Source organism: Sceloporus occidentalis, unplaced genomic scaffold (assembly GCF_023333645.1).
Source record: "Sceloporus occidentalis isolate IW3139 unplaced genomic scaffold, rSceOcc1.0.p SCAF_1, whole genome shotgun sequence".
NCBI classification, from domain to species: Eukaryota; Metazoa; Chordata; class Lepidosauria; order Squamata; family Phrynosomatidae; genus Sceloporus; species Sceloporus occidentalis.
In genome coordinates, this window is record NW_028316981.1 from 156,533,238 (window position 1) to 156,552,332 (window position 19,095).

Below are 19,095 nucleotides of genomic sequence, written 5' to 3' on the forward strand. Positions count from 1 at the left end.
CTGCTCCTTGATTAGGAAGATGTAGTATTTTAATTTAGAGAAATTGCTCAGGACAGTTCTGTCAGATAAAATTAAGAGACAGGTTGTGTACCATGGACATCTCCATTTATGCAAAAGAAAACAAACTTCATAACACAATTCTTCCAGTAAGTTTTTAAAAAATGACTATTGAAGAGACAGTTTGGAACAGAGTTGAGAAGAAGTTTCTCAGAAGACATTTTGAGATGGCATATACTTCACACAAATACTTTAAAGCCTAGCTTGCTTTGCTACTCTAAGACACAACAAGTTTCTTCTGTGGAAACTTCAAATATATTTCCAGCGTTTACACAGTTCTGCCTGACTGTGTACTGCATCCAGGCTGTTCCAACTATAAGACTCTGTTTTCAATGGTGGGAATATCAACCCTACTATGAGATCACATCAAAGCAGCATGTTTTATTAGTAGCTTCACTTCATAAGAATTGTCTTGGCATCCTTATATATACAGCTAATTTATTGCCACCTTGTTGTGACCAGCTGAAAGTACTGTAAGGAAGATGTATGGATTACCATTGAGCTCCCTATGAAGATATAAAATACATCCACCCACTAGTTATTTTGAATTCTAGTCACATGTTTCTGTTGTGAGAATGCTTAATATTCCCTTCAGCACTGGACCTGAGAGCTTCATAAAGCTCACCATTTCTTGAAAGGTCTATCAAAGCCAGCATGTTCACATGTGCTCTGTAGATCCCCTTAATATTCCCAATCCAGCAGCCAATGAGTCAGAGGAGGTAGTTGTCAAGCAAGCATAAAAGTCTTAAGTTCAGTGTGTCAGGATAACATTGTGAATAGAATTAAGGTGGCGTTTGATCATGTAACATGTGTTTCATAGAATATAGACAGACATAAAAATGTCTCAGTGTTCTGAACTTTTGATGCACTATGGCAGACCGTTGAGACGTCTTCTAATTTGGGGCAAGTCCCATAGGGAAGATTTCTCACCTAACATAGGTAAAAATGCTGCTTTTTAGTAGCTAGACCACTGCCTTGGTAATGGGAATTCAAAGGTATTAAATGAATGAAAGAGAAAATAAGGAGGACTTTGCCCCACTCCTGAAGGTTTTTTCAAGGGAGTTGGAGGTGACTAAAAAACCTACCCAACCGTGCTATGGTTACTGTCTTGGAACAGCCAGGAATGCCCCCAATTGTAATTTAGCTTTTAAACTTTTGAGTTATGAGATTTAAAAAAGTGGAACGGAACCCTGACTGGTGCTAAGAACTGATTGTGTTGGATATTGGAATTACAACAGTTTGTTTTTTTGCTATTAATTTGAATTGGATTGAGACACAGATAAAGGGGGGGGGGAAGTATTAGAGAAATAAGGGTCTATCAAGACAATTTAAACTTAGAAATTGATTTTGGGAAATACCAATGAGGAAACAAAGAGTATAATATATTTAGTGCTGTTTACCTTGGATGATCACAATTCGTATGCCTTTGATTCAACGGGACTACTTAAGAGATCAAATTGAGAAAAGGCTGGAGGCACGGTGAATCTGGAAGTGTGCTGAACCTGTCAGAGGTGGAGCAAGTAGTTGCTGGAGGTGGCAATTTCTTCAGCTGTCCAAGAGCATGGTTCTTGGAATAAGGAAACTTGCAAACAGAAGTGGAACAGAGGTGAGAAGCTCTGAGTGCTTAAGACTTGCTTGGAAAGGAACCTGCTCTCTATAAGCGTTCATGCTAGAGGTTTCTTGGAACCAGAAATCAGAGGAACCTGGCATGAAGAAACTATATACTCAACAGAAACTTTAAACTGCAAAACAGTGCCTTGGGTTGCTTGCCTTGGTTTGTTTGGCTTGTTATAAACTTCTGTCTGTTATTAATTGCTACCTTAAGGACAGAGGAGGCTAGATACTTTTAATAATAACAGGAAACCTTCAAAAAGTGACTTTAAATGCCTACAAAGAGTTAAAACAGGAAGAACTTTGAAGTAATTGAGGTGTATCCAGTAATCTTTTGAAGAAGACCAGATATTGACATTGTTTAGTTTTTGCTCTTTGATTTTAGCTCTTTGAACATGGATATATTGCTAAAGCTATAAGTAGAGGTTGATATTATAAGTGTGTAAAATAGAGCGGGCTCGTCAAGCTAGGATTAAGTTTGATGTAACCAAACAAGAGTGATAATAAAATCAACATATTCCCAAACTTTATGCTATATCATGAAAACATTTTGATTATACAAAGAAATGGATGAAATAAACCTTAATATTGAAACACTGGGATAAGGAGGAGAAGGAGGTGGCAGTGGAGCAGGAGGAGGAGGAAAGAGGTAAGACTATGCATGAAAGATTTTGGATTAACATAAGATATAGAGCAAATATGGTATAATGGTTTGAATGTTGGACTACTACTTTGGAGACCAAAGTTCAAGCCCCAGCTCAGCTGTGAAACTAACTGTGTGACCTTGGCAAGTAACATGCTATCAGCCTCAGAAGAAGACAATGGCAAAACTCCCCTGAACAAATCTTGTCAAGAAAATCCCATGACAGATTTGCCTTAGGGTCACTATAAGTCAAATGACCTGAAGACATATAACAACAAGAAGAGATAGAGAAGGGGATTTGTAATCCTTGAGCTAGACTCCATATTTAGATAAGGACCTGCTGTTTCCCCCTTTTAATTCCCCACTGCCCTGATTTATCATGGTCTCCATTATATTTCTACTGGCAAAGTTAGTGATGTATTTTATGCCAAAGCTGTCTGCAAGTGATTCAATATGCTCAATTATCTCAATGATACTTTCAAACTCTAACAAGCTACAATTGGAATATGTGTTGATCAAGCCAATGAAGCAATTTCACCATATCAAAAATTAGTCAGCCATTTGTTAAGTGAGATAAATCTGTATTTTTCTAATTTGTGGAATACTATTGTTCTGAGCTGGCATGGTCCACAGCACCTTGCATGTGCTTTTCTTTCAGTTGTCTTTCTACTTCTGTTAGAGAAAAAAAAATTACACATTTCAGATGGCTTGTATCAATACAAATTAGATTAAACCAGTAATGTATTAGCATCTTTTACTCCAAGTCGTAAGTCAAGTTTCAAGTCCTTTCAAGATACTTTCAAGACAAGTCTCAAGTTGAGTCTCAAGTCTGTGAGCCAATTTAAACAGGAACAAAAAGGAGGTGGGGATGGACTTTCAATAACTAAAAAATCAAGTAGATCTGAACAAAGTTATGTAATAAAAAATTTTCCATAAGGGAACAGCAAACATCTTAAACAATGTTCTTGAGATGGAAAGATCCTTTTAAAGAGTTTCAAAAGTTTTACACGTCTCCTCCAATGTGCAATGGGGAAAGGCTACTGAGTAGACCTCAGCCCCTGCTTCAAACCCATTGCTTAATATGTTTGCTGTTTATGGATGAAATTAGGCCCTGTGCAGACCGGCACTATGGGCCAGCCTGGGGGCAGAGTCAGGGCACAGCGTCTAAATGATGCACACCCCAGCTCTGCCCTCAGGGCACTGTGACACCACATGCTGCACCATAAGATGCACAGTGTCACAACTCTCCTCTGGTGCTGCATCCAGACAATGCAGCGCTGAAGGAGCACCGTATAGCCATGGCTTTTTGCAGCTCCTTTTTGCACCCTGGAAAGGCAAGATCAGGGCCTCAGTATGTGGTTGCTGCAACCCTGATCTGGCTGAAGAAGGGGTGTCTGGAGGTCACCCCTTCAGAGCTGTTTGCACAGCCTCCTCACCCAGCACTCTGGTTGCTAAAAATATACAATTCTCAAATCGAGTTGAGTAGGTGCATTATTTATTGCCATGTCAAGTCCAAGTCAAATCATTGAAGCAACTTGAGTCCAAGATAGTAGACTCAAGTCCATATCACTGGAATATACCACTTCAGATTACTAGTTTAGGGTTAACTATTTCAATTTGGGGGTTGGACTGGATGGCCCTTGTGGTGTCTACCCTTAGATTCTATGAATTAAAAATATAAGCAGAACCCTGTTTTAATGAGGTATGCTTAGTAAATATGAATATTAGACTTTGATGCATAAAGTTGTTTGTTGCCAGAGTCTAAAAAATTCATACTTGAAAAAAAATCATAATGGAAAAAAGAGGGCTGTGGCCTGAGCCCTTTGTCCATCTTGGGAAAGCCAAGTCTCATTTTTAAACTGCAGAATTCCCTCATCCTCCCCCAACGTCACCCCACTGTCAAGGAAATACTTGCATTAATGGAGAACAATCAATGTTTAAGTTGTTCCTTTACCTCATTTTTACTTGGAGAAACTTTGGTTGTCTGTTTTTAAAGCCTTCAGCCTGTAAGATGCTGCAAACAGTAATGTCCAAGAGCTCCCCAGGCCAAAACCACTGCACTGTTCTATTTCACCATTTCCCTAGAATAAAATAGGAGAAATCCTTCTGTAGCTGAATATAAATGCAATTTCCCATTCCGAAAAAGTGGATTCCTTTATTAGTAGCACTGCAGTTTTAGTCTGTTGGGAACAGAATTCTTCCTGTTTATGTATATTTTAAATATGTTTTAGTATTTTAAACTGCTTTTAAAATAACATTGTTGTTTAATTCTTAACTTTTATAAGCTAATGTTTTAACTTTTTTTAAAAAATTATTGTAAGCCACCTTGAATCTCATCTTTGGAGAAAGTCAGGATATATACAATAAATAAATAAATGAATGAAAATTATGTACATGTGGGCAGCTGTTTGTGGACATCACAAATAACTACAGTGTCTTACTAACATGCAACACCAAACCCAAAATAGGAATAACTGGTTTCCAGAAAAGAAAGGCCCCACGCACCCTCTATAAGTTGAGAGTAGGAATGTGTTGTGTTAAATTATTAGCTTCCCTGAGAGATAACAAATAATTTTATTACTATTCCCAACAGTTGCAGACATCTTCAAAAACTATGCAGCTTTCAAAGATATCTTAAATGGCCAAAAAATCCCCAGCATTGGGGAAAGAGCAGGAGTTGTTTCTGAACCACCTCCATATAACATTGGCTCCTGGACCACATTTTCATCTTCATAATAAGCATACCAGGATCCTTTTCTCATATGATTAGGATAGAAAATAAATTCCTTAGATTTTCACTTCTCCAGAGTGATTTGTTGCCTTCCAACATGTGGGACTACAACTCATCTCAAAAGCCTTGCTAGCATAGCAAATGGTGAGGAATTATGAGAGTTACAGTGCAGCCACATCTGAAACATCTCCCTCCCATGCTCTAGCAAAATATTAACATCTTATCTCCTTAGATTGTAGACAAAACAGAAAAAGGCTTGCCTTAAAAATCCATAAATTACCAAGGCTTACTAGATGTTTCAGAATAAAATGTAAATTTTAAAAAAATACGCACAGCTAAAAAGGCAAATGTTTGGAAAATGCATGCAAATGTTAATCAATGCAAAATATCTATAATAATGCAAATGTTAAAAAGATGCATACAAAAAATGGTCATGAATTTCCATGCAAGCAGGTGTATGGATGGAAAGGTTTCCCAGGATAATATGGAAACCAGTCAGAATAATCATAGTAGTAGGGAAATGAGAAAATCAACAAGAACAAGAATGGCAGATGTTCACATCCCTAGATAAGGCTTGTTTCCATACCACTGATTAGCTTGGTTATTATTTTCTTAAACCCAAAGCATGTTGTCATTGAGTCATCCACACTTTCAATTTATGTGTTTTAATGGTGATTAAAAAAAAAACAGTCATAAAAACTAGAAATTGTCCCAAGATGAGCAATAGTTGTTTATCTGTATGGGGATGGTGGTGGTGCAAAACAGAATTATTCTCTTTAATACAGGATAAGAAAGTTTTCACTTCTCTATTGAAAGAAAGGCAGTAGCTTTTAGGTTTCGTTGAAAAGTTTGTTTAAAATGGAAGCTACCTGAGCTATCACAAGTACTCATAGAATTATGGACTTGAAATTATGGACTGGTCAGCTAAGCCATTCCATCATCCTTAGACTGATAAATGACCTATCTTCTCTTCTTAAAGTAACCCTAAGAGATGCTCTTCTAAATTTATTTCATAAATGTTTCCAAAAAAGGAGATTCTGGGGCCCCTTTAGACATCTTCTTTCTCCTAAATTTTGAAAATTCAGCCTCCCCATAATTCAAAATATTTCTTGTTCCATCTTCTGAGGACAAGGTGAGCAACTGTTCTTGCTTCTGAGATTCCTTTAAATATGCATCTTCTTTTCTCCAGGCTAAATATATCTGAGTACATTCAGAACTTTCTCATACTGCCCTCCTGGGCTCCCCGCTAGGCAGAAGCTAGAGGCACTGCAGCAAAAGAACTGTTATCTCACTTGTCTGAGTCTGATACCACCAGACTGAAAGGATTGCCCTTTAGGGCAATCAGTATGGCCAGAGTTCATAGGCAGATTACCCAGTTAGTACAAGAAGTCATGGGGTGTGTAAAGAGGGATGTGTCATCAGCAAAGGACAATCCCCAGCTCAGTACCTAAACAGTAGGCATGAAAGTCAGGGAGAGTCATGCATGGGAATATCATATGCTGGTAGAATAGTTCTCTGATATCAATGTAAGACTTTGGAGCTGAAGATTCAGCTGCACGTATTGTTATGTCGGCTCACCATTATGATCATATCTCTCCTTTGTTGTCATCTCTCCACTGCCTCCCTCTCCCCCCCCCCCCCCCTGTATTTGTTATAAACTCCTGTTGATGACTTTTAAATTCCTGCATGGGCTGGCTCCTCCTTACTTATCCCATCTTCTTTCCCTGTACCTTCTTCCCATTCTCACCCCTCGTTCAGGCAACCAAGGTCTGTTGTCCCAGTCAAGGTTTTCTACTTCTCTAGCTTGGATCTGCCCCTTTTCTTTGGCTGCTCCTCACTCCTGGAACCTCCTTCCCTCTTGAGCACGGTTCATCTCCTCTTTACCCAGCTTTAAAACTGAGTTAAAGAAGCGTCCCCAAACATTACTTGATTGATATTTGATGTTTATTATAATCTGTTGTTTGTATATTTTTCTTGAATATCATGTATTAATTTTGTTTTATATTCCATTTTCTAGAATGTATGCCACTGGCAGGTCCATTTTATTTTTATATTATTCTATTTTATGTACAGCACTGTGTAAATCTACAACATTTTAGAAAGTTTAATAATAATAATAATAATAATAATAATAATAATAATTTGGGAACTGGATGATCCCCAAGAGTCAGTTCCAGTTGGGTATTAAGTGGAATGTCACTTCTTCTACAAAAAATGATGAACCTCCTCCCTTCTTGGACCCCACCCCCTAACAAATATCCTTAAAAATGTTACAAACAAACAAACAAACAAAAGCCACCCTAGTGAAATGTGGGCTGGACAATGTGATAGGTGAATCTGTAATTGGTTGACCAGCTGAACCCAAAAAGTATTCAACAATGGCTCCTCCTCTTCCTGGAGAGAAGTGACTAGTGGGGTGCCAAATGTCCAGTGCTATTCAACATCTTTATCAATGACTTGGTTGATGGAATAGAGGGCATGTTTATCAAATTTGCAGAGGATGGGATCAGAATTCAAAATGAGCTGAACATATTAGAAAACTGGGCCAAAACAAAAAGAATTTCAGCAGGGAGATATGTAGGATAGTACATTTGGGCAGTAAAGGTGAAATTCACAGGTATGTGATGGGTGACAGCAGTACATGTGAAAGGAATCTAGGAGTCATAGTGGACCACAAGCTGAACATTAGACAATAGTGTGATGTGGGATATAAGAAAGCCTATGCAATTCTAGGCTACATCAATACAAGTATAGTCTAGACTGATGGAAGTAATAGTACCATTCTATTCTGCTTTGGTCCAGCCTCACCTAGAATATTCTGTCCAGTTCTGGTCACCACAATTCTAGAAGGATGTTGACAAGCTGGAATGTGTCCAGGGGAGAGCAACCAAAATGGTGAAACATTGGAAATCATGCCCAATGAGGAATGGCTTAGGGAGCTCGGTATGTTTAGCTTGGGGAAAGGACGGTTAGGGGTGACATGATAGCCATGTTTACATATCTGAAGGGATGTCATATTGAGGATGGAGCAAGCTTGTTTTCTGCTGCTCCAGAGACTAGAACATGGAGCAATGGATTTAAGCTACAGGAAAAGAGATTCCACCTAAACATTAGGAAGAGCTTCCTGACAGTAAGAGCTGTTCAGCTATGGAATAAGCTGCTTTCAAGAGTGTTTGAGTCTCCTTCTTTGCAGGTTTATAAACAGAAGCTGGGTGCCCATCTGTTGGGAGTGACCTATTTGTGCATTCCTGTACAGCAGGGAGTTGGAATGGATGGCCCTTGAAGTCTATTCCAGCTCATGCTTCCATGATTCTATGATTTTCCTTTTCATTGTCTTTGAATCTCCATTGTTAGTAGGAATGAGAAAGTTTCCTTTATTTTATTGCTTTCTGATATTATTTTGGAGTCCTCTCTAGCCTGTGCTTTACTTCTCCTTAACTCCAGCTTAATCTAAGAGAATTTCTAAAACTAATTCCAGAATTAGTTTTAATTAGCAAGTGCAATGAAGTGCATATTTCAGTGCTTTCAAGTGGTTTGCAACTTTCTCTCTCTGAACCCTCCATGTGCATGTGTACATTGATCAAATAGCATGTATTCTCTCCAAGAGAGATTTAAAAACAAACAGACTTGTGAGGTTGTATGCATAGTAGTATGTGATGCATACTGTAGGTGTCGGTGTGAACCATGAAAGCATCACTGCAAAAGGATCTTAACTGAGTGATGTATATTCACTTTCATTCTGAATTATTCACACAATAATGAATATGGCTAAACCTTTAGCTCTGCCCTACTATTGCATGGCTTGCCCTGGCTTTTGGAACATGTATTAGCAAACAATGGCAGCAGGTGGGTTTCAGTGGGGCAGTAAATCCACTCCAGAACTTAGTCATTAGACAGCTGAACCTCTCCTCCTGTGCAATTCTGTTTCTTTGATAGTTCTATAACATTAGCATATATCATCCATTGTCATAGGAGCCACCAGTCACTGATGTTAGCAGGTATTTCTGCAGCAGGGAGGTTTTTGTATGCAGACCTCTATGAGACTTACCTGAATTTTGGAGCCCATATATGACCATAATTATGAAGAAGCTTCAGTGCCTCAAGCCTATATTCTGAAGGCTTCCCCTGTCTTGATTATCTATACTAGTGCATGGCCAGAAAGGGTATTTCTAGGAATCGCCTCATAATTTCAATGGAAGAGCTCAAGATATGACCTTCACGTGTTCTTTCAGCATGCTTAACTGCTTGAAGTGAAGGGGAGATGAAAATAGGTTTTCATATGCTAACCCAAAAAATGTTTCCATTTCTATTATTTGTGTATCTTGGTACTTAAGTAAATTCCTCCAAAAGAACAAGTTGATACTGTGAAGGTTATATGGCCTATTTTGTTTTTCTTAAGGAATGCTGTATATCATCATCTGGTGCCAAATGTTTACTTCTGTCTTGTTTATTTGTTAGTTTGATGAGATTTTCCAAGCACATGAGCAGTGCAGTTCTGATTTGGCAACCTTGGGAAATTATATTACGATCAGGATCTCAGGGCTCCCATTCTAGTGTGGTCTGATCTGTCTGTTCTGGGATGCCAGGGTATGAGACAGAAACCCATTTCTTTCTCTAAATAAAGTTGGAGACTTGCTTCATGAGATCTGGTCTTCTAATTTCTAAGTTCACTCAGAAGGGGGCTAGAATATTGCATCAAGATGGTGTTTTTGCAATGTTTTATCAAAGCATATTATGCACCTGATTCATATACAGCAAGGGAAGGTGTACACTAGTCTTGCTGTTTTCCTTTGTTTAAGAACCCACCTATCCCAGTTCTATGAATGAGACTGAATGCTGCTTGATGACATACAGTCAGTTACCTACAGCATCCTACACTGGGATGACCTACCAAACTGCAGTACACCTGAGTTATTAGAGAGAAAGGATTCTTAATGATCCACTTTAGATCTGAATATTGTTATTAATATAACAGTTACAGATTCTTTTTAGTCTACTGCAAAATCGTGACAAAATCTACTAGTACATCCTAGTCTATTTTCTGTAGGGAGAGAACAAGCTACACACACCCTGCTCTACACAAAATTGAGAAGAAAAGATATGATGGGGGGGGGGGGGGGAGAGAAAATTCATAGTTTGTAAAGCAGCAGTTCTACTTTAAACAATAACTGTAGAGGGGAAATTGTATATAGTAAAGAGAATTTTGATGGTGTTCCTATGGTTAAGAGCACTGCACTGTTGTTTTGGGAGGGACTCTTCTAGGCACTAGCTCTCTTTAGGATCTTACAGGTGGAAAGCTATAAAAACAGACAATTAACCAAAGTGGCTTCAAGTAAAAATGAGGTAGTAGGACAAGTTGATTTTTCAGCAAAAACAATTATTTCTTTATTAAAAAGACAGAAAAAGATAGCATCAGAAACCAACAGAACAGTACAAAGTCAATGCAAGCTGTTTCTCAAAGTAAAAGCAGGCATAGGAACAAAAACAAACCTATCCTAATCAATGTGGGGAGGAAATAGAGGGGTGTAGCTAAGCTGAAAGGCTTACAGGTTAAAAAAACACATGCATTTGCTCACCCTCCAACATGAAGATGTCTGGAGATTGGAACAGCAGAAGGCAGGTCAATAAGAGAGATTTGTTCTATGTGACTCTGTTTTTATGGTCTTTCTAATTTGGGGGCTGGTTTCCTAAGACTGAAGGGAACACCCTGTGGGTGAGGCAAACATGACCTCAATATGTGTTTGCAAAAGGGCAGAGGTGAAGTGCCCTTCAGGTTCTGATAATGGCTCTTTAGTGGTCTGAGCAATAAGAAACAATGGGTTCTGTATGCAGGGCAAAGCCAATTGGCATAGATATTTAGCTTCTTTGAAATCAAGCTGTGTTTGTCAGCTTTTATGAAGACAGCAGAATACCTTATCATAATGGATATACCAGTCTGAGTCAGTTTGGTAGGGTCTCCATTCAGAAAAATTGGAGAAGACAATTAAGCACTGATAGCTCTCAGTCAGTTAAACAATTTCCTTATCAGCAGAGGTGAGGGGATTTCAAGTCTGCAGTTTGGCTTGGTTTTTTTCAAGATGGACAAAGGATGCACATCACTGGAAGACATCCCTAGACAGGGATGGACATCACTTGCTATGTCTTGCGGACAAACTGACTTGTTGAAAACACTCCAAAATAGCATCAACCTTTTATGCCCAAGTATTGACATAAATATCCCAGCTTTATCAGCTAACTGACCTCAGCACACTTGTGATTTATTGTTTCTCACTGTTTATTGGAAAGGAGATTTTAGAAAGACTTGCGGAATATCCTTGCTGCATGTATAGTTTATGTATTTCAGTCTTCAACAATTTGCTATATTCATATTGTTCTTGTTAACTAACATCAAGTCACCTTCAACTTATAAGTGAAATGCCTCCAAGTCACCCTGTCGTCAGCAGCACAGCTCAAGACTTGCAAACTCAGGGCTGTGGTTTCCTTGACTGAGTCTATCCGTCTGGAATGTGGTGTTCCTCTTTTCCCGGTACCTTTTATCTTGCCAAGCATCATTTTCTTTTCCTTTCATGATATGTCCCAAACACGACAGTCATCTCAGTCATCTGGATTTCTAGGAAATGTTCAGGCTTGATTTGCTCAATTATTTGTTTTTTTTTTGGCAGCCCATGGTATCTGCAGAACTTGCTTCCAGCACCACATTTCAAATTAGTTGTTTTTCTTCCTATCCGCTTTCTTCACTGTCCAGCTTTTACAACCATACATAGAAATGGGAAATATGATACCATGGACAATCCAATCAATATCTGCTGGGGTTTGGTTCCAGGAACCACCTGAAAGAAGGTCATTCTCATCTTATCTTATTCACATACAGTTTTGTTTCATTTTTATTGGCAATTGTAGCATTGGTTGTTGTGAATAATTCACAGGTGTTTTGTTAGATATAGTCAAGGAAACATGACTCTGGGAGATCCATAACAGGAATTCCACTAGCTTTTTTTTCAAAACCTAAATTTTATGGTGCCTCCTCAACTTGGATCACATCCATGGTGCTCAGAAGGAGTTGAAATAGTACTTTCCCTTGTGGCAATTTCCTGATCTGAACAACTGCCCTGAAGCTGCTGTTCTCCTGGTGAGGGAAACCACAGAATCCCTTTTTAAAACTGCAGGAAACCTGATCATAGCCCTCCCACCATTTCATCTCATTGTGCCCTTACATTTCTCATCCTGTTTATTACAAGTTGAACGAACTATTATGGATTTCCTATTAGATTTCTGTGAATAGGATTATCACTGTGCATTGCCTACAGGCAATACCTTGCCAGCATATTGGACCTGAAAAGGGAGTGTTAATAGCCTACGATATTAAAGTGGTGTGTCTCCATGGGAGCTAATTGTTAGAAGATTGGTTCTTTATACAGGGCCATTCTGGAATGTTCTAAATTGCAGAGGGAAAAACCAATAAAAGAAACAGGTTACGGGTCATCTTTCCTGTTCTCAAACTGCTGAGATGATATAAACCATAACTGTGGTGTGTGTCTGTGAAAGGGAAGAGATTTCAATTTTTGAGAAATACAGAAATGGAGAGCTAAATTTTGGGTGCAGAAGAGAATACAGAGAAACAGAATGGTTCTTAATTGGAAAAGGTATCAAGCAAGACTGCATACTATCACCCTACTTGTTCATTCTATATGCAGAAGACATTGTACAGTGGACCCTTGTTATATGCTGGGGTTTGTTTCCAAGATCCCCTGTGGATAACAAAATCCATGGATGCTCAAGTCGCATTAAATATAATTTATCTTGTAAAAATGTAAGCTTTGTAAAATAAAGATATATTAATAAAAAATTTAAAAAATATATAATGACATAGCAAAATGATGTCCCTTATAAAAATGGAAAATCAAGGTTTGATATTTGAAATTTATACTCTTTTCGAATATTTTCAAACCGTGGATGCTTGAATCCGTGTATAAAAAATCCGTGTATAAGAAGGGATGACTGTATACAGTGCAGGCTTGGACTCAGGGGCAGGAGGAGTGAAGATAGAAGGAAGGAACAATAGCAACCTAAGGTACACAGATGACACAATAGTACTAGCAGAAACCAACAAAGATTTGGAGTAATTACTGAAGCAGGTCAAGAAGGAAAGTGCCATGATTGGATTAGAATCATAGAATCATAGAGTTGGAAGAGACTGCAAGGGCCATCCAGTCCAACCCCCTGCCATGCAGGATATCCAGATCAAAGCATTAATGCTGGACATCAACAACAACAACAACAATTACCAAGGAAGAGCTTCAAGAATTCATCCTAGATTATAAAAAAATTGAAATAGTCAAACAGTTCCCACAAAGGTAAAGGTTAAGGTTTCCCCTTAGACATGATTGTCTAGTTGTGTCCGACTGTAGGGGGTGGTGCTCATCTCCATTACTAAGCCAAGGGAGCCAGCCTTGTCAAAGACGACTTCGTGGTTGTGCAGCCAGAATGACTAAATGCCAAGGCACACAGAATGCTGTTACTTTCCCACCAAATTGGTACATATTTATCTACTTGCACTTTTCCATGCTTTTGAACTGGGAAGAAGCTGGAACTAGTGACAGGAGCTCACTCCATCACACAGTGCTTGGGTGTCGAACTGCTGACCTGGAGACGGTTCTTAACTGCTAAGCCACAACGTCCCAAAGAGTTCCTATACCTTGACTGAAATACTGGTCAGAACAGAGACTGCAGTTAAAAACACACACCAGAAGACTAAGATTGGGTAGGGTAACTATGAAAGAACTGGACAAGATAACAAAAGGCAAAGACATAACTCTGCACATTAAAGTGAGGGTAGTCTGAGCCATTGTATTATCCATTATTATGTATGGATGTGAGAGCTGGACTAAAAAAAAGCCAATAAGAAAAAAATCAGTTCATTTGAGATGTGCTGCTAGAGAAGAGTACTGAGAATAGCAGGAATGGCCAAGAAGACAAAGAAGTGGGCTCTACAACAGATCAAGGCTGAACTCTCTTTGGAAGGAAAGATATGTAAATTGAAGCTGTCATACTTTGATCACATCATGAGGGAAAATGAATCATTAGAAAAAACAATGATACTAGGAAAGATGGAGGGCAGTAGAAAGAGAGGAAGGCCACATGCCAAATGGTTAGACTCAATCACCCTGCAAGACCTGAGCAGAGAGGTAGAAGACAGAATCTTGGAGATGTCTCATCCATAGGGTTGCCATGAGTTGAAGTCAACCTGAAGGCAGCTAACAACCTTAGGTCCACAAAGTGCTCCTCTTTAAACAGGACAATGAACTTGACTGTGTGTTGAAGGGTCAACGAAGGGAAACACATGGTTTTCCAAATGCTGTTGAATTGCTGCTCTCATCAGTCCTATCCAACATGCAACCAGTGACATGCAAGAGTAAGATGCCACCTATTCCTCACCCCAGGTTTTCTCTGTGCCTCCACTCATGGTCAACATATACAGTTATAAATAACTGAAAGATTGAAAAACACCATCATATCTCATTGTCTTCCTTCCAAAGGAAAAATACCTGAGCAACAGCCATATGCCTGGAACTTCTTATGGCTCAGGGAAGTGAGGAGATTAAAACAAAACAAAACAAAACTGGTTGGATGGTTGTTGCTCTTCTTTTCTGGCCTGCATGCATGATGTCCCCTCAGAACTTCCTGGCAGCTTGCAAGAACTTCCTCCTCAGTATCACAATGCATCTCTTCCTGCTTACACCTGGAAAACTTTCTCCCACAGCCTGACTAGTGTCACACCACTCACTGGTGTCAGACCTTTCACCATGCTAATGAAAGTGTTCAGAGAATTATTTAAAGGTTAGGGCTTGGATTGTTGGTAGTTGTGGACCGACAACATCTGAACAGTCACTAATCTCCCTTTTCCTATTTGGTGACAACAGGCAGCATGGTGAATAAAGAAAAGGAATATTATTACATGCCTGCTTCACTTTACAGACAGTAAACCTGTGTACTAGCCACCTCCATATCATCTGGGTCTCTTAACATAGTTGCCAACTAACACTCAGACAGACTGTGTAAAAATATCATTTTTGTTTTGATTGTACATGCATATTCATAGGTTTTCTTGCTCCTGCATCCAGTCTTTTCTTGAAATATCTTGGGTTTCCCTCTCTCCTTCCCTCCCTGCCTTGTGTCCTTCCATCTTGCACTGATCACATGCCACATCCAGTCTCATGCAACATTTCAGAACCTAATTTTCACCAATTTCCACTGGGGAGTTGTTGCTGTTGTTATTATTGCTGCTGCTGTTGTTGGTTTTATTATTATTCTGGAATCATAGTCATAACATTAAAGATATCTTTCAAATCTGTGTCTTGGAAAGAATAATTGTGTTTACTTGTGAGCATATTTACTAGTTCTGAGATGGTAGAAATACAGGCAGGCAATCAAACCATTTCATTTCAGAATATACTGGGTTAAAAATACCCCTATCCCCAGTGGAAATAAAAGTAGTAGCAGGAGTTCACTGTAAATATACTGAGACAAGCAAAACATCATCCAGATATCGTAAATAAAGCTGGTTTATACAAGAACAGATCCTGGCATCTCCTGAAACTTTACTTCATCTGGAGCAGCTCTAACACAAATCAGGAACTGAAGTTTTTACAAGCTGGAGGGTAATCATGATCAGTTACTGGTCTCTGCAGATCACACTACTGGGGAAAGCACAGCAACAAAGAGGAATCTTGAGCAACAGGGGTGGCAGGTTTTCCAGACTCCTCCCTAGCTTTCCTCTCTGCCACTACACTTTTCTATTAGCTTCCACTGTCACATGAAGCAACAGTAATGTAGTGCTACCATAGAGCCAATCCAAGTGATGATTTGATAATTTATTCGATTGGATGGCCAGTGGTCATGACTGATGGTAGCTGGAGTCCAAAAAAATCTGAAGGGTCACAACTAGCCCATACCTTATTCTAGACTTTTCTTAGAGGCCAGCCATGTCCTGGCAGTGGGTCACCAGTGCACTGCAGAATCGTGGAAAAGAATGGGCAGGTGGCAGCAAAGTCCTATTTACCAGCCTGGTAAATATCATTACCAGGATCAGTAAATTGGCTCTTCTACCCGCCCTGCACAAAAAAATAACAAAGAACACTCCTCCCCATCTTTGCTCCCTTTGAATTAGATGGTGCTATAGTATTGTGATTAACTTACAGCCTAAAGCTTGGCACTTGTCCTTTCTTCTATCATTTGTAAAAGACAGGAGAAAAGTTCCTCTGGACTGCAAGTTACATAGCTTGCAAATAGGGGTAGAAAAAATTCATTGGACTCAACAGTCTCATCCAAAGTAACATTTTTGTCCATCCTGTTCCAAGAAAATGCTCGTCTTGCCTTTAGCTCTAGCACGTTTGTGAGACTTGTAGGGTATTTCTGAGAAACAAATTTCATACAGAACAATGTGCATATTTTAAAATGTGAATAGCTAAAATGCATATAATTGAAAAAATACACAGAAGCAGATTTTGAACAATGAAGGGAACCTGTATAAATTAAGTAAATCACTCATATAAATGTGTGAATTAGTAAAAATGTATTTAAAATGGCAAGAATTTCAGGGCAGGAGGAAACCACAAAGTCTCTTCCTTACATACCAGGGCGGGGTGGGGGAGGGGAGACAGGTGGGATTGAAAGGATTTGATTTGATCCAGACTGGAAAATGTTTGCATCTATACTTAGGGCCATGTCAGGATTATTCATTTAAAAATGTAAGATTGTTAAAGAGGGAATTTTGAGAATGTCACATGTGGCATGGGCTGTCAATATGAATGAGGACCATTTTTCATAGAATAATAGAGTTGGAAGAGACCACAAGGGCCATCCAGTCCAACCCCCTGCCATGCAGGAAATCTCAATGAAAGCATCCTGACAGATGGCCGTCCAGCCTCTGCTTAAAGACCTTCAAAGAAGGAGACTCCACTACACTCTGAGGGAGTTTGTTCCACTGTCAAACAGCCCTTACTGTCAGGAGGTTCCTCCTAATGTTGAGCTGGATTCTCTTTTCCTGTAACTTGAATCCATTGCTCCGTGTCCTAGGACCTTATCACATGTGGGCAAAATCAGTGGTTTAAACAGCCATTCTTTCATTGCTCCGGATCCTGTCTTCTGAAGCAGGAGAAAATGAGCTTGTTCCTCCTCAATATGACATCCCTTCAAATATTTAAACAAGGCTATACCTTCTCTTCTCCAGGTTAAATATCCCCAGCTCTCTAAGTCGTTCCTCATAGGGCGTGATTTCAAGACCCTTCACCCTTTTGGTCACCCTCCTTTGGACACACTCCAGTTTCTCAACATCCTTTTTAAATTGTGGTGCCCAGAACTGGACACAATATTCCAGGTGGGGCCTGACCAGAGCAGAATAGAGTGGCACTATTACTTCCCTTGATCTAGACATTATACTTTTATCGATGTAGCCTAAAATTGCATTGACCTTTTTAGCTGCCACATCGCACTGTTGACTCATATTCAATTTGTGGTCTACTTGGACTCCTAGATCCCTTTCACATGTTGTCTTATTCAGCCAGGTGAGTGCCATCCTATATCTGTGCATTTCATTTTTCCACCCTAAGTACAGAACCTTATGTTTTTCCATCTTGAATTTCATTTTGTTAGCTTGGGCCAAGCTTTCTAGTCTATTTAGGTCATTTTGAATGTTGATCCTGTCCCCTGTGGTATTAGCTATGCCTCCTAATTTGGTATCATCTGCAAATTTGATACAGATGTCCCCGATACTGTCATCCACATCATTAATAAAAATGTTGAATAGCACTGGGCCCAGGACAGACCCCTGTGGCACCCCACTGGTCACTTCTCTCCGGGATGAAAAGGAACTATTGTTAAGCACCCTTTGTGTTAAGCCTGTGCCTTCCTATACTATACACTGCAGTCATTTAGTGAAAATTAACCCAAACCCATGGTAGCTACTGACTTCCATGCTAATGGAAGCTATCAGGTTTTTAGTATAGACTCTAATGGATAAGTTCAGCACCTTGGACTACTTCTTTAGAAATACAAACTAAAATCCAGGATAGATTCACTACTCCACTCAGGGGGTGTTCCCACTTGCGATTTATAACGCTTCAAAACACACCGGTATCAGTTAAATCGATTCAAAATAACCCTGGTCTTTTCCCGCGTTCCGAATCGCTTTTTTTTCTTCGTTCTCATTTACCAACTGATTTGCTTTAAGTGATCCTCTTTCGTTCCTATTCAAATAAAACGGTGTTTATATAAACCGGTTTTAGCCTTATTTCGTTCCCACTCACCATTTTGGGGCTGTCAATCAAAGCAATGTCATCGTAACGTCACTTTTAAATTTCGCGGTTTGTTATAAAAGAGCCAATGAGGAGACGCTTAAAGTGCCGAGTCCTGCAATTATTCATGGGGAAGGATGGTTGAGGGAGAGAAAACTGCCTCCCAAAGCACTTCTGCTGCCTTGGAAAAAGACCTCAGGCTGGGGGAGGCTGCAGGCAAAGCAAATTTAGGGAAAGCTGCTTCCAGAGGAACTATGGGATGGGAGCACTCTTCCCAAAGATTCTCTTTCCAGGGTTGGAGGAGAAGGCAGATTCAGTTTGGGAAAGAGAGATGGAAAGGCTCTTTCCCCCCCCCCCCCATTGCAACCTCACCTCTCTGTATGGGGAGAGCCCATTTGTAATGGAGGAGAGGCAGGATGCACAGTAATCTCTGGGGAAATAGAGCCTTTCCATCTCTCTTTCTCAGTCTGGGGAGACACAGGAAAGAGCTTCGGTTCCCTAAATTCGCTTTGGCCGCCCCATGGGGAGAGAGGGAAAAGTGCTCCCTGGGCTGTCTTGGGAGCCATGAAGCAGGGATTTCCTGCGAAACCCATCCCATAGTTCCTCTGGAAAGAGCTTCGGTTCCCTAAATTCACTTTGGCCGCCCCATGGGGAGAGAATCTTTGGGGAAGAGTGCGCACCCTGATGAGCAGGAGCAATGATTTTGATATGGCACCCATAAATTGCTCCAACAACTTGAGGAAATCCTAACTCTGCAAAAC

The 19,095-nt window shown here is 39.7% G+C and overlaps 1 long non-coding RNA gene across 1 annotated transcript; it reads right to left on the reverse strand.

Moving 5' to 3' along the window:
- Positions 1-2,898: 2,898 nt before the first annotated feature.
- On the reverse strand, positions 2,899-10,658 carry LOC149322485 (uncharacterized). Its single transcript, XR_016279913.1, has 3 exons — positions 10,619-10,658; positions 4,266-4,392; positions 2,899-2,983 (listed from the first exon to the last, which is right to left on the reverse strand). It is a non-coding gene; the product is annotated as an uncharacterized LOC149322485 (long non-coding RNA).
- Positions 10,659-19,095: the final 8,437 nt, after the last annotated feature.